We start from the raw sequence: 16,359 nt of genomic DNA, 5'->3' as shown, positions 1-16,359 counted from the left end.
TGAAGGGGGGGGCAGCACATCTGGCCGTTCAGTGGCACTTTGGCGGCGGGGCCGTCACTCCCTCTGGCAGCAAAGGACCTGCTGCCGAATTGCCACCCTAGAATGAAGTGACGGTAGAGCTGCCACCGATCGCGGGTTTATTTCTTTATTTCTTTATTGGTGCTTGGGGTGGCAAAAACGCTAGAGCCGGCCTTGCCAGCACCCGAGCCTGCACAGGCAGCGGGAGTCACCTCCCTCGCTCTGCTCTCTCAGGCAACCACTGCGCAGGGCTGCAGAGCAGCGTCTCAGTGGCTGGAAGGGGCTGGTCACACCCCTTCAGCTCCCTGCATCTGGGCCATGTGTTGCCCAGGCCCACCCCCTGTTCCTCTCCCAGCACGCTGCCAAACAGCTGATGGCGGCTGGTGGGAGGCACCGGGGGGGGAAGGGACGAGCTTATCGGCGAGGCCCATTGCTGGGAGGGGGAAGGAGGGACCTGTCGGTGGGTGCTCAGCACCTAATTTTTTTTTCTGTGGGTGCTCCTGCCCCGGAACACCCACAGAGTCGGTGCCTGTGCCCTTGGGGGCACCCACGGTTCATTAACGCCTGGCTGTGCCTGCCAGGGTCTTGTCCTAACAAGAACATCCCAGCCAGGCCTCGGATATTGACTGATCATTTGGGCCACAGGGACAGCGATCTCTATGTTCTTGGTGGGCTTAGGGCACCCGGGATTCTCCTACTCATAACTGGGTGGGCAGGGCAGGAAGGGGCAACTGGCAGATATGGGGCAGCCCCCCACAGAAAGTCTGGGCCATAGCTGAACAGGAGTGACTGGGAGGTACCTGGCTGGCACAGTCTGACTGGCCTGGCAGAGGGGGATCCCCCTGGCTGAGTCATGGATACTAAGGCTTCTGGGAGAGAGAGAAGGAGCTGGAGGCATCTTGAAGCATGGGGGAACCTGTCTGTCCCCTGGAGACCAGCAGGAGACCAGCTGGCTGAGGGCTTCCTGCTCTGTATGGGGTGCACACACTGGTGCAGCAGCTATCAGAGGGGTAGCCATTTTAGTCTGCAACCACAAAAACAACGAGGAGTCCGATGGCACCTTAAAGACTAACAGATTTATTTGGGCATCAGCTTTCGTGGGTAAAAAACTCACTTCTTCAGATGCATGGAGTGAAAATTACAGAAACAGGCATAAATATATTGGCACATGGAGAGAAGGGAGTTACCTTACAAGTGGAGAGCCAGTGTTGACAAGGCCAACTACAATGCATGGGTGATCTTCCTGAAAACACCATCCTGGCCACCATGGATGTAGAAGCTCTTTACACCAATATTCCACATGAGGATGGATTACAAGCTGTCAGGAACAGTATCCCTGATGAGGCCATGGAGGTTGGACTAGATACCTCCTAAGATCCCTTCCAACCCTGATATTCTATGATTCACTGATTTTATGAGGAGGCTAGTTCCACGCAGGCTAGTGAACAGGAGCGGCTAACAGGGGAGTTTTGCGAGGGAGTTTAAAGGGGAAGTATGAGCAGGGCTAGAACTCAACATTCTTTAAACTTAAAAACCAAAAACTCCCCCCCTTGATATAAACAAAACAATAACAAAGGAACCAGCTGCAGGAGTAAAAAGAGAATGGAGGCAGAAGTCCAGCAACAGAGTGGGGGCTACTCAGTTTATTGCAGCATGTATGATTACCTGCCCTATGGATGGGTGGCGTATGTGTGCATTTGGTGCAAGGAGCACCTGGCCCTCAGACACCGCGTACGGACTTTGGAGACCAGAGTGGCTGAACTGGAGGAGCTAAGGGAGACAGAGATACACATAGAGGAGACTTTCCTTGATTCAGTAGAACAGTCCCACCCCCAGTCTGACAGCCTCTGTGCTGTTGAGGAGGATAAAAGTCCCAGGGAAGGAGAGCATCTAACTGGAGCAGAGGGAAACAATCCCATAGCTGGGACCCTCCTTCCAGATGATGTTGTGGTGTCCTCTCGCACTGAGGTTACCTCTCTGTGGGAGGGAACGCCAGCTATTAGGAAGAGACAATGTAGTGAGTTGGTTACCCGCTCCTGCCCTGAGGGGTTTAAAAGCAGCCCTAGAGAGGGCTGAAGCTCTGAAAGCTGGGCTGATTGGGGAAGCAGCTGCAGCTGGGCCAAGCCCCAATCAGGCCACAGCTGGCCTGTATAAAGAGGCTGGGAGCCAGGAGCCCAAACAGTCTCCCTCTGCCTGTAGAGGGAGAAGGGTCTGGCTGCAGGGAGCTAGACACAGGGTACCTGAGTGGAGCAGGCCTGGGGAAAGGCAGAGGAGCTAGGGAGCTCCAGCCTGGAAAGCCCCAAGCTGCGGCCTAGCACAAGGCCAACAGGTACTGGAGGTTTTAGGGGGCAGCCCAGGGGTAGGCCAAGGCAGCAGGTCCAAATCCCTTTGCCTATGATGAGTGGCTGATACTGCAGTCTGACCCAGTGAACGGGGGCTAGATGGAGACTGGGCAGTAGCCAAAACTGAGGCAAAGTGGGGATAGTGGGTTGGGGGTTCCCCTGGGAGGGGAGACCCAGATTGGTGGGGTACTGTCAGGGGGCAGCACCCCAGTTAAAAGGGCACTGGGGTCCAGAGAGGGACATGGGGGCCAAGAGGACAAGCAGATCACCGGCCTGCAGAGGGTGCTCCGGAGCTGGAATGAGCTAATTCCCGGAAGTCACCAGCAGGAGGCGCCGCAGGGGTGAATCCGCATGTCTACAGACAGGTATTAGTAATGGGTGATTTGATCATTAGAAACATAGATAGCTGGGTTTGCGATGATTAGGAGAATTGCATGATGACTTGCCTGTCTGGTGCGAAGGTTGCAGATCTCTCGAGACATCTAGATAGTCTTATGTGTAGTGCTGGGGAGGAGCCGGTGGTTGTGCTCCATGTAGGTACCAATCAGGGCCAACGAGAAGGGGGGGAAGCCGATACAAATTACCAGGGCCCGGCAGTCCGGAAAGGGGCCCAGGGCCAGGCTTCCCCACCCTCATCAGCCCTATTTAGGTGGTCTGGGGCCCGGTGGCCTGGAAGGGGGCCCAAGGCCTGGCTTCCCCCCACCTCATCAGCCCTGTTTAGCTGGTCCACGGCCTGGTGGTCTGGAAGGGGGTCCAGGGCCTGGCTTTCCCCTCAACCTTGTTGGCCCTGCTTAGCTGGTCCGGGGCCTGGCGGTCCGGAGGGGGGCCCGAAAAGTTCTTTTAACCAGGACCCAAACCCGCTCTCGGTGGTCTTAGTACCAATGATAGAGGAAAGGATAGGAGAGAGGTCCTGGAGGCCAAATGTAGGCTGCTAGGTAAGAGACTGAAGTCCAGGACCTCTATGGTAGCATTCTCTGAGATGCTCCCAGTTGCACGCACAGAGCCAGTTAGACAGGCAGAATTGCATAGTCTCAATGCATGGATGAGACAATGGGGTAGGGAGGAATGGAACCAGATTGCTGGCACTTAACATTAAACAAGTTGTAGAACACTTTAAACTAAGGGCTGGGGGAAAGCCGACAGGTGCGGAGGAGCATGTAGTTCGGACATCCTTTGGGGAGGATCTATTAATAGAGATTCTCTGTGCTCTAGTGAGGATGAGAAGATGGAAAATGATAAAACACAGGCAGGGTCTGATCAGAAACAGTCAAATAAAGAATTCCATTCAATTACATTGTGTAATGGCAGACAGCTAAAAGGAGTCAAGTTTTTAAAGTGCTCATATACCAATGCTAGAAGTCTAAATAATAAAATGGGTGAACTAGACCCTAGTATTAAATGAGGATATTGAGATAATAAGTGTGACATTGCACCCCATAATGCTTCATAGAAATATGCTTATGAATGTAAATATGACATAACTGGACTATGTTTTATGCTAGATATGCCATGTAACATATCTGTGCAAAGGTTATGTTCATTGCATGTATTGATCCTATCTGTATGAATGTATCATTCTTGTATCCGAAACTAGAAATATGAAATATAACTCTGAGGCCCTATTGTAATTATGCAAAGTGTGGACCTTTAATGGTGGTTTTGGAATCTTGATGGCTCCCATTAATCAGGACAATTGACTGTAGATGGGTGTTTTTTACCTGTAAGTCTTCCTGTATACGTGTGTGCTGGCAAGTGGGTAATGAAGTCTTACAGTGACATGTGATCATGTCACCTGAACTGGAATCCATCTTTAACCTGCTGCTTTTCCATTTAGAAGGAGGGGTGGGAACCCAGAGAGGGACAAATGGTTCCCACTTTGTGCAAAAGATATATAAGGGGGTGGAACAGAACAAAAGGGGCTGCAATCATGAGAAATCCCCTAGCTACCGCCTGAGCTGGAACAAGGACTGTACCAGGGGAAAGGCTTGGACCCAGACTAGGAAGGAGGCTAGTCTATCAAAGAAGCTTATTGGAACATCTCTGAGGGTGAGATGTACCTGCATTTAGTTTCCTACTGTATTAGGCTCAGACTTGCATGTTTTATTTTGTTTGGTCATTTACTTTGTTCTGTCTGTTACTTGAAACCACTTAAATCCTACTTTTTGTATTTAATAAAATCACTTTTTACTTATTAATTAACCCAGAGTATGTGTTAATACCTGTGGGGGCGAACAGCTGTGCATATCTCTCTGTCAGTGTTATAGAGGGTGAACAATTTATGAGTTTACCCTGTATAAGCGTTATACAGGATAAAATGGATTTATTTGGGGTTTGGACCCCACTGGGAGCTGGGTATCTGGGTGCTGGAGACAGGAGCACTTCTTAAGCTGTTTTCAGTTAAGCCTGCAGCTTGTGGGGGACGTGATTCAGACTTGGATCTGTGTTTGCAGCAGGCAAGCGTGTCTAGCTCAAACAAGGCAGGTTACTGAAGCCAAGCTGGCAGGGAAAACAGGCTCCGAGGTAGTCCCAGCACATCAGGTGGCAGTCCCAAAGGGGTTTCTGTGACCCAACCTGTCACAATATGCATCACAGAAACTTGGTGGAATGAGGATAATCAATGGGACACAGTAATACCAGGGTACAAAATATATTGGAAGGACAGAACAGGTCCTGCTGGTGGGGGAGTGGCATTATATGTGAAAGAAAGCGTAGAATCAAATGAAGTAAAAATCGTAAATGAATCAAACCGTACCATATAATTTCTATGGATAGAAATTCCATGCTCTAATAATAATAATAAGGGATATATTACCAACTACCTGACCAGGATGGTGATAGCGACTGTGAAATGCTCAGGAAGATTAGAGAGGCTATTAAAATAAAAAATGCAGTAATAATAATGGAGGATTTCAATTATCCCCATATTGACTGGGTACATGTCACCTCAGGATGGGATGCAGAGATAAAGTTTCTTGACACCTTAAATGACTGCTTCTTGGAGCAGCTGGTCCTGGAACTCACCAGAGGAGAAGCAATTCTTGATTTAGTCTAAGTAGAGCACAGGATCTGGTCCAAGAGGTGAATATAGCTGGACCACTTGGTAATAGTGACCATAATATAATTAAATTTAATATCCCTGTGGCAGGAAAAACACCACAGTGGCCCAGCAATGTAGCATTTAATTTCAGAAAGGGGAACTACACAAAAATTAGGAAGTTAGTTAAACAGAAAGTAAAAGGTACAGTGCAAAATGTGAAAACCGTGCAAGCTGCATGGAAACTTTTGAAAGACACCATAATAGAGGCTCAACTTAAATGTATACCCCAAATTAAAAAATATAGTAAGAGAACCAAAAAAGAGCCACTGTGGCTAAACAACAAAGTAAAAGAAGCAGTGAGAGGCAAAAAGGCACCCTTTAAAAAGTGGAAGTTAAATCCTAGTGAGGAAAATTAAAAAGGAGCATAAACACTGGCAAATGAAGTGTAAAAATATAATTAGGAAGGAGAAAGAACTTGATGAACAGTTAGCCAAAGACTCAAAGTAACAGCAAATGTTTTTTAAGTACATCAGAACAGGAAGCCCGCTAAACAACCAGTCGGGCCACTGGACGATCGAGGTGCTAAAGGAGCACTCAAGGACAATAAGGCCATTGCGGAGAAACTAAATTTAATTCTTTGCATCCTTCTTCACGGCTGAGGATGTGAGGGAGATTCCCATACCTGAGCCATTCTATTTCGGTGACAGATCTGAGGAACTGTCCCAGATTGAGGTATCATTAGAGGAGGTTTTGGAACAAACTGATAAATTAAACAGCAATAAGTCAGCAGGACCAGATGGTATTCACTCAAGAGTTCTGAAGGAACTCTTATGTGAAATTGCAGAACTACTAACTGTAGTCTGTAACCTATCATTTAAATCCGCTTCTGTACCAGATGACTTGAGGACAGCTAATGTGATGCCAGTTTTTTTTAAAAAGGGCTCCAGAGGTGATCCTGTCAATTACAGGCCTGTAAGCCTGACTTCAGTACCGGGCAAAGTGGTTGAAACTATAATGAACAATATTGTCAGACATATAGATGAACATAATTTGTTGAGGAAGAGTCAACTTGGCTTGAGTAAAGGGAAATCATGCTTCACCAATCTACTAGAATTCCTTGAGGGGGTCAACAAGCATGTGGACAAGGGGGATCCAGTGGATATAGTGTACTTAGATTTTCAGAAAGCCTTTGACAAGGTCCCTCACCAAAGGCTCTTAAGCAAAGTAAGCTGCCACGGGGTAAGAAGGAAGGTGCTCTCATGGATTGGTAACTGATTAAAAGATAGGAAACAAAGAGTAGGTATAAACGGTCAGTTTTCAGAATGGAGAGAGGTATATTGTGGTGTCCACCAGGGGTCTGTTCTGGAACCAGTCCTATTCAACATATTCATAAATGATCTGGAAAAAGGGGTAAACAGAGTAGGTGGCCAAATGTGCAGATGATACAAAATTACTAAAGATAGTTAAGACCCAGGCAGACTGTGAAAAGCTACAAAAGGATCTCTCAAAACTGGGTGACTAGGCAACAAAATGGCAGATGAAATTTTATGTTGATAAATGCAAAGTAAAGCATATTGGAAAGCATAATCCCAATTATACATATAAAATGATGGGGTCTAAATTAGCTTTTACCACTCAAGAAAGAGATCTTGGAGTCATTGTGGAGAGTTCTCTGAAAACATCCGCTCAATATGCAGCGGCAGTCAAAAAAGTTAATAGAATGCTGGGAAGAATTAAGAAATGGATAGATGATAGGACAGAAAATATCATCTTGCCTCTATATAAATCCATGGTACGCCCACATCTTGAATACTGTGTGCAGATGTGGTTGCCCATCTCAAAAAAGATATACTGGAATTGGAAAAGGTTCAGAAAAGGGCAACAAAAATGATTAGGGGTAAGGAACTGCTTCCATATGAGGAGGGATTAATAAGACTGGGACTTTTCAGCTTGGAAAAGAGACGGCTAAGGGGAGATATGATTGAGGTTTATAAAATCATGACTTGTGTAGAGAAAGTAGATAAGGAAGTGTTGTTTACTACTTCTCAAAACACAAGAACTAGGGGGTCACCAAATGAAATTAATAGGCAGCAAGTTTAAAACAAATAAAAGGAAGCATTTCTTCACCCAACGCACAGTCAACCTGTGGAACTCCTTGCCAGAGGATGTTGTGAAGCCCAAGACCATAACTGGGTTCAAAAAAGAACTAGAGAAGTTTGTGGATGACAGGCCCATCAATGGCTATTAGGCAGGATGGGCAGGGATGGTGTCCCTGGCCTCTGTTTGCCAGAAGCTGGGAATGGGTGACAGGGGATGGATCACTTGATGATTACCTTTTCTATTCATTCCCTCTGGGGCACCTGGCACTGGCTACTATCAGAAGACAGGATACTGGGATAGATGGACCCTTTGTCTGACCCAGTAGGGCCATTCTTATGTTCTTATGACCAGACCCTGGTGTCCTGCACCTGGCTAGAGGGGGTTGGGGGTGTTTTCCCTTAGCCCAGCTTGAGCGTGTGAGGGGAGCAGAGTGCCCCTGGCTTGTGTGGATTGGGGTGTGCTTGCCCTGCACCCAGCTTCGGTAGTGGTGGGGAGGCTGGGTGCCTCTAGCCTGGGGGCAGGGATTGGAGATGCTTGCCCTGTGCCCGTCTCTGGGTATGTTTGGGAGGCAGGGAGGCAGTGTCATCCCCTTGTGCACAGTTTGGGTGCTGCAGTCAGAGGGGCATCCGTGGCCCAGAGTCTCCCTAGCTCTCACATCCCTTGGCGGGGGTAGGGTAGCCGCCTAGAGGCTTGTGATGTTCCCATCAGTCTTTCTGGTTCGATGTCCTCTTCAGGCCTTCCTGGGGGTGGGGAGTGCTGGGGACACTGCAACTGGGTAACCATTGAAGAGGAGGGAAGCAAACGCCTGGCTGCTGGGAGGCGGAACAGTGTGTTCCTCAGCTCAGTGGCTGTCTATAGGTCCAGCAGGGGTCCAAGGCTTCCTGCCTGACATCCTATTGATCTGCCAGTGAGGCTGCTGTAAAGGAGCCACAGGGCAGGGGTGAGGACCCCTCTGTGCCCCTATCTCGGGAACCCCCTGTGTTCAGCTGACTGCAGAAGCCCTGGGCATGGGATGGGCCTATCATAACCTTAGTCCCAGATTTGGACCTTAGCGTCCAAAATATGGGGGTTAGCATGAAAACCTCCAAGCTTAGCTACCAGCTTGGACCTGGTACTTGCTGCCACCACCCAAAAAATTAGAGTCTTTTGGGGCACTCTGGTCCCCCTGAAAAGCCTTCCCTGGGGACCCCAAGACCCAAATCCCTTGAGTCTCACAACAAAGGGAAATAATCCTTTTTCCCTTCCCCCCTCCAGGTGCTCCTGGAGAGATACACAGACACAAGCTCTGTGAATCCAAACAGAGTGACTCCCCCTCTCCGTTCCCAGTCCTGGAAACAAAAAGCACTTTCCTCTTCACCCAGAGGAAATGCAAAATCAGGCTAGCAAATTCAACACACACACAGATCTCCCCCTGATTTCTTCCTCCCACCAATTCCCTGGTGAGTACAGACTCAATTTCCCTGAAGTAAAGAAAAACTCCAACAGGTCTTAAAAGAAAGCTTTATATAAAAAAGAAAGAAACAATACATACAAATGGTCTCTCTGTATTAAGGTGACGAAATACAGGGTCAATTGCTTAAAAGAATATTGAATAAATAGCCTTATTCAAAAAGAATACAAATCAAAGCACTCCAGCACTTATATTCATGCAAATACCAAAGAAAAGAAACCATATAACTTACTATCTGATCTCTTTGTCCATACACTTAGAAACAGAAGATTAGAAAACAGAACTACTTCTCCAAAGCTCAGAGAAAGCAGGCAGACAGACAAAGACACAGACACCAAATTCCCTCCACCCAGAGTTGAAAAAATCCGGTTTTCTGATTGGTCCTCTGGTCAGGTGCTTCAGGTGAAAGAGACATTAACCCTTAGCTATCTGTTTATGACAGGGCCAGAGAAGGAAGGGGGTGTGGGTGAGGTGGACCTGTCCCCAGAGATTCTTGCACCCTTGCAAAGCTCCAGAGAAATAGGGTCACAACTTAGGGTAGCCCTCAGGCCAAAGCAGCTGCCAGATGAGGGAGGCAAAAACCAGTGCAGAGGTGATGGGCTCAGAGTGCAGGGCCTGGCTTAGGAAAACCAGCAAGCCCAGGCTGTTCCAGAAGCACTGGCTCTCAGCTGTGAACATGTCTCCTCTCACCACGGAGAAGGCAGGCGCTGCAAGAATGTGAGGGGTCCCAGACAAGAGCTCTTCTCCCTCTGCAGCAGCTGTCCTGACTCTGATCTGCCCCTTGCCCCTCTCTCTGTGCCCCCGCCACCCATCCCTAGGAGCTCCTTCTCTGCCTTGCACTGGCCTGCCTGCTCAGCGCTACCCTTGGCCTAGAGGGATGGTCATGGTGCACTGTGCTCTCTAGGTTGCCCCGGGGCTCCCATTGGTCATTGTAAGAGCTAGCTGGACTCTAGCATCATGTCTGAGCTCCAGGCCGGCCAGCCCAGTAGCTGGGGAAGATAGGCTGGTTGGATGTGGGCTGAAACATTGGCCTACACATTGAAACAGAAGGTTCCACTTCAGCAAAAAGCACAGATGCTACGAAGTCTGGGGATGAACCTCAGGGACTCTTGCCCCTTGCGGTGAGCGGAGATCCAGGGCCTCACTGGCTTGTTTCCATGAGAAGGGGAAATTGACGATATGAGGTAGATATTTCTCTGGTGCCATCCTGTTCACTTACAGGGAATGTACATCATGTCCTCTTTCCCTGCACACTGTAGAAACAAAAAGCAGCAAGAAGTTTCTTTGCTCAGAAATCCCTCAGTCCACCTCTCCAGAGGGCTCTCCGCTTCCTCTCAGGGCCAGGCTCATAACTGCTTCTCTCGATGTCGGCTTTTTCTGCTCCGGCACACAAACTGCTTGCCAAATAATCCCTTGGCACCCACATTTGCAACCAATTCCAAGGAAACCCCTCAGACCATACAGCCTAGTGCTTTGGGTGGTGACTTCTATTGCATCCAGCTATTGCTACCTAAAGGGCAATTTAATTACTCCTTCCACTTAGCCTGAAAGAAAGGTGCTTAGCACACTATGTGTGTGATTGTCCATATATCAAAGACCCACTTCATAGCAATCATTAACCCTTTGCAGCATGATGCGACAATGCTAAAATGTTGAACCAATTAATCACATCAGTAACTGGGAAATCAGCTAACTAGACCGTATCTTTGACCTGTTAACAGGCTCTGTGCTTTCTCAGAGAAGCACAGCATTCTCCAAGTGCCTCCCTCTAAGGTAGGTGACACATAGAAGTTAACAAAGATTTTTTTCCTGGTCATTTTCCCCATGTACAATTGGCTTTATTCTCTATTTGCAAATTGCTGCGCTGGCCCAGTTGTGCCGTGGCTTCATGCTCCAGGCAGGGATTGAGAGAGTCAAATCATGTAACATTTGCTGACAGATTTGGAAACATTGTTTCTCTGAGGGATCTCCAGGAAGGTCACAGCAACAGCAAACCCAGCTCTGCTCAACAGCCTCCTGGAGGGAGAGTGAGCTTGGAGGGGGATGTTCCAGAAAGGTGATCTGCGAAGGAAATAACAAGTCTGCAACTTCTTGGCTGCTGTCTGATAGCGAACAAAGGCCTGAGATGACCTTGCAGGAGGTCTCCTTAGAGCTCTCTCAGCCTTTCTCTGGAGGGAGCAGAGAGCTTTTTCCCCAAGGATTGGGCAGGCATTTGAGAGAATGGCGAGTGGTCTGAAGCAGTCAGAGCTTAGTTGGCATTGTAACCCTGCCAAATCTCCAGACATCTACAGGGCCTTCTGGGACTAGACCTGAATTTACAGTGTGAGAAACAACTGGGGCCCTCTCCAACCTGCGTTATCCAACATTTGGAAATGCCCCTCCCTCCCCCATTGTTGTTGACTCAGGAGTGGGGTCCAAGGATCTGAGCTACCCTGGGCGAGTCTGCACTGCATACACGTTCCCTGGAAGTCCTGCTGCAGCATGCAGCGGCTTCAGTGATTGCTCTGGAGTCCGGTGTCATTTGTTCCAGGGCAGATCAGGGAGGGAACATCCTCACATCACTAGCTCTTGGCTTCACACCACAGCAGTGCCACATCAGGCGTTGGGCAGTGAGTAGAGCCTTGACATGGTGCCTCTTGTCTCAGCTTTGAACAGTGGGTAAAAATTAACGTGTTCTCCTGTATCCAGGGCCAGTAGGAATAACTGCCTCAGAGCCCCTGCCCTCCTCTGAATGAAGGTCTCCTGTGGAGGGGCAGGAGTGAAGTATCCAGTACATCCTGCCAGATTTCAGCTTTCATTCAAGCAAAGCCCTTTTTAGTGGGAAGGAGAAAAGCATCTGTGTGAGACCAGGCTGCATTCCTGAGTCTGCAGCCAGCCCATGTGAAGCAGTGTGCTGCATCCATTTAATAGGGCTGTTGATTCTGGAACCTAATGGTGGCAGTGCAAATGGCTACAAGGTGTCATTACTGCTCTGCTACTAGAGTTTTATCCCACTTAGTAAAATCTATACGAAAGGTCTAAGTTTTAAAGGTGAAATTGAGTGAACATTTTATCAAATACTTGGCTTTATTTCTCAGTGTAGGAATCTTGGAGGGAGCAGAAGATATGGACTTGTGGGAGAAAGGGAGGTAAGAATAATACTGTAGTGTGGTCAGATGTCCTTCCATGACTAGGGACTCTGGGCCAGAACTTGGATAGACCTTCAGTCTGTTGGAAATTTGGATAGGGTTCAGCTTGTCAAAAAAAGCTCAAGAGGTGATGTGATTGCAGTGTGAGTATTATTATTATTCAATCTTTGTATTCTCATAGCACCTCAGAGCCCTTGTCCTGGATGCTTTGTGCCCAGTGCTGTACAAACACACAACACCCTTCCCAGGGAGAAAACACCAGGTGCTAATAGAGAGAAAGGCAGAGCAAGAACCAATGGCTGGAGGCTGACACCAAACAAATTAAAATGAGAAATAAGGCACAAATTTGTACTAGTGCTGGTGAGTAACCACTGCAAAAAACTCCTCAGGGAAGTGGTGGCTTCTACCTCTGTTGATGTCTTCAGATCAAGACTGGCTGCCTTTCTGGAGGATGGTTTAGCCAAACACAAGATATTGGGCTGCATGAAGAGGTGACTGATAAAATTCTCTGACCCATGTTACACTCCCAAACCAACGGGCAGCAGCACCCTCCGCTGGGAATAGGCATGGCTGCTGTCTCCAGAGGTGCTAATACCAAGGAGTCAAGGAAGTGAAAAAGAGGGGAGGAAAAGGCAGGTGGAGGGTGACCAAACAGCTAGTGTGAAAAATTGGGATGGGGGTGAGGGATAATAGGAGCCTATATAAGAAAAAGACCCAAAAATCAGGACTGTCCCTATAAAATCGGGACATCTGGTCACCCTAGGTGGAGGAAGTATAAAGGTGGGACTGGAGAGGCCTATAACATCATCATCCCACCAAGCCCTATGCCTGCATTTATTCTGCAACATCCATGGGTGACTAACTCAATCCATGGTGCTGAAACAGAGTTGTGTCCCTTGATTGTTCATTCTGAACCCTAATGAGAAATTATACAGAAGTGCTGTGCACTATTCCACTGCGGATCAGCCAGGGCCTACTCTGAGAGCCCCGGTGGCTTGTGGCTGGCACTCTGGCACCCTCGCACTCATTTGTTTCATGTTACAGCTTACAATAGAGACACCTCTGTACGGGGAAAGGCTCGTGCATCTGCACATGGAGAGCACCAAAATCCTACACCAAACTGTATTCCAAGCCAGTGCACCATATCTCTGTGTGTGTGTGGGCACATTCCCTGACTCTTTGTCTGCACTGCTGGAAAATAAAATAGTGATGAAATATGCCGTTGAAACAAACTCAAGCAAACAACAAATCCGATCCCAGGAGACACCCAGATCGTGTTCTGGGGAAAACCAGATTAATTGACAGGAAGGAACAGGAACCGTTTGAAAAAAAGAGGTAAAATGTTCCACTTTCGCCTGTCAGAGTGGGTGACAGCTGTTCCTCTGGGGCTCTGCAATAGGATCCCCTGCGCACGAGCTCTGAGGCACCCCAGCAGGGGGGAACTGAAGCTGCTGTGTAGGCCCAAAGAGGAATGTGGCCAGGTTTCATAAAAACAGGCCAGAGTTTCCAGGCTCCTTGGAAAGCTCCTGTCCCTAATGGCCTCTAGGGAGCAGTGATGCCCAGGAGAGGGGGATGGGTTCTTCTCTGCAGTGCTGCCTCCTCTGTTCAGGGGCTGATTTGGGCCCTGTGCATCTTCCACCATCATAGCACCAGGGGTGCTGCAGCGGCAGGAAAACATCAGGTCAAAGGACTGCCCTGGTCAAACCTCCTCTTGCCCCCCTCATCTGACATGCCCCTGCCCCAGGCTATTACTCAGAGGGGGCTTTATGCCTGTGAGTATTCTATGTCATTGCTGGTCCATGGGGCTACCAGGGGCTAAGGGCTTTGGGGGAGTTTACATTCAGAGCTGATTCCACAGTATACTGCACCTGAATCTCTACTCTACAGAACATGGCCGCTCAGCTTGGCTCAGGCAATGCGGGGTGTACCATGGGTGTGGGGGAGGGATGGCGGTATTGTGTTCATAACAATAATATAGAGCTGTGCTTTTCATCTGGGAATTGTGTGGGGGCGACAGCACATGGTGGGCGTGGGAGACTGTTAGGGTGAAGTGCCTGGATGCGGGGCCTCTAGGGTGTTTTGCCTGAATTGCGTAAGGTGCTGTGTTGGGGAGTGGAGTCAGGTGCACACACATCAGGGGTGGGTGGCAGCATTGTCTTGGCTGCCATGAGGAACAAAGTTCAGGCCCTCCAGAGATGAAAGCATCAGCAAAAGGGCCAAGGCCTGGATCCCCAAGGCTATTTAGGCTCCAAACTCCCATGGGGAACTGTAGCCGAGGCCTCCTAACTGGGACACATCGCCCCGCTCTCCGGCAGGTCACAATGCCAGGGGTGGGTGGCTGGGAGGTAGGCACGCAACCAGGTCGCGTGGGATGATCCCAAGCCCATGGCGAGGCGGGTGGAGCCCCCAGAACACCGTCCTCAAAAAAGGGGGCCACCTGCACAGGTGGCAACCTCTGTGGGGGGGCGCAGTCGCCCTTTCCCTGCACGGGCTGAAATCCCAGTGCCCCTGTGCACCAACCCGGCCTCCAGCAGAGAGCAAAGCCCTTTGTTTGTCTTTCCCACCCCGAGTGGGGGTGGGGGGCTGCAGCCAACTGCCCCTTCCCCCCCTCCCCAATCCCCTGCCTGCAGATAGGAGCTCCATTGCTTTCGCCTGGGTGGGGGAGGGAGGGCTCAGCCTCCCAGCAGGCTATGAATATTGATGAGGCTGCCGGGCTGCTATTGTGCAATTGGAGCTGGGAGGGAGGCAGGATGGAGGTGGGGAGCTGCGCGCAGCGGCTCACTCACCCCGCGGTGGCTCAGGCAGCGGCAGGAGCGGAGGCTGGGCACGGAGGGGCCGCAGAGCCAGGGCTTTGTTAGTTGCACCCGCCGAGCCCCGCCGCCCCCCAGCCATGGAGCCGGGCCAGCAGCAGGATCAGTGAGCCCCCCCCCCCCCCGCCCCAGCAACGCCGCGCAGGGAGGAAGAGGGCGAGGAAGGCAAAGGGCCATTTTTGTCTCCTTGGAAGGTAAGTGGCTGGGCCGGAGAGGGGGCTGGGCACGGCCCGGGGGCGAGGCGGGGGCGGGGGGCGGGCGGTGGCGTCCCTGTGCTGGGGTAAGGGGATGCCTGCCGGGGGCTGGGGAAGGCGCCCCCCGAGGCCGGGGCGGCGGGAAGGGGAGGATATTTTGCGCCGTCTCCTTTGTTGCATGGAAGGAAAACCCTTTGCAAGCGGCCCGGTGCCCGCGGGGAAGGAGGCATCGGGGGGCTGGCTAAGCCGGGGGCGCTGGAGCTGGCTGCTCCAGGGCGGGGAGAGGGTTCCCCCCGGCTTCCTCCGCCCCCGCCTGGGAAGCTGCCATTTTTGTTGGTATCTTTTTTGTTTGATTTTTTTTTTAAATGCTTCTGGTTGCGGTTGAATTCGGGTTCGGGCTGATGGATGCCCAGGAAAAGTGGGTTTCCATAGCAACAGAGCTGATGCCATGGGCGAGGTGGGTCGGATGCCAGCTGGGGGGTGGGAGCGGGGTCGCCATCCGGGGCCCCCGCTGGCCGCCCAGCTGCTGCTGCCTGCGCAGTGTGGGGCAGGTTCTGGGGAGTGCTGGGGGGGGGGACGCTGCTCCGGGCATGGCTGGGCAAGGCGAGGTGGGCACTGGGCAGGACCCCTTCGGAGGGAGCCGGAAGAACGGGCCCGGAGTGGGTCGGGGGCTGTGGGCCAGCCCTGGGGCCTGGCTGCCAGCAGAGTGAGGGCAGATCTGCAGCTGATCCAGGCGCTGGCCGAGGCCGGGATCTTTGGAAGGGGGGGCCCCCGGGGTGGCGAGAGCTGCCAGAGAGCCCAGGGTTGCTGGGAATTCACACGCGAGGCTTCCTGGTCTGCGTGGGAGTGGGCTTGGGGGTTTCCAGTCAGTGCCTGCGGTCTGGGGGCTTCCCCCCTCTTGGCTCCAGCCAAGGACTCCGGCCCAGCTGAGTGCAGATGGATGGGAAGGGAGAGGCCTTGGGCCGGCGGAGGGGGCGGAATCCTTGAGCTTGTCCTAGATTGACACTCGGGCTGTTCTAGCCGGTTTTCAGGCCCTGGACAGTGTCTCTGTGGCTGTTGGTTTAGGTGAATGAGCTGCAGGCTGCTTCTGGTTTCTGCCCAGCAGCGCCCAAGCAATGGCTTATCAGTGCCACCAGAGGTTTTCTGCCTTCTTGCTGTTGTCTGGTACGCCGTTGGCAATGGGGGAATCTCTCCTCCTGCAGACTGGCCATCACAGGTCTAGCTGGCTTCTCCCGACTGGGCCTGACCCACCCACCACATTTCCTAGGTTTGAGGATGCT

The 16,359-nt window shown here is 50.8% G+C and overlaps 1 protein-coding gene across 3 annotated transcripts in view; it reads left to right on the top strand.

Annotated features, from left to right (window-relative positions):
* The first annotated feature begins 14,815 nt into the window (after positions 1-14,815).
* ZMIZ2 (zinc finger MIZ-type containing 2) overlaps positions 14,816-16,359 on the top strand; it is a 48,110-nt gene continuing 46,566 nt past the window's right edge. For all 3 annotated transcript variants that reach the window (XM_050937411.1, XM_050937409.1, XM_050937410.1), the window contains exon 1: positions 14,816-15,079. The gene's annotated coding sequence lies outside the window, so the exon portion shown is untranslated. The remainder of the gene's footprint in view (positions 15,080-16,359) is intronic.

This window comes from Gopherus flavomarginatus, chromosome 2, assembly GCF_025201925.1.
Source record: "Gopherus flavomarginatus isolate rGopFla2 chromosome 2, rGopFla2.mat.asm, whole genome shotgun sequence".
In the NCBI taxonomy this organism is placed as follows: Eukaryota; Metazoa; Chordata; order Testudines; family Testudinidae; genus Gopherus; species Gopherus flavomarginatus.
The sequence above is the reverse complement of the archived record's forward strand: the minus strand, read 5'-3'. Positions and strand labels throughout refer to the sequence as shown.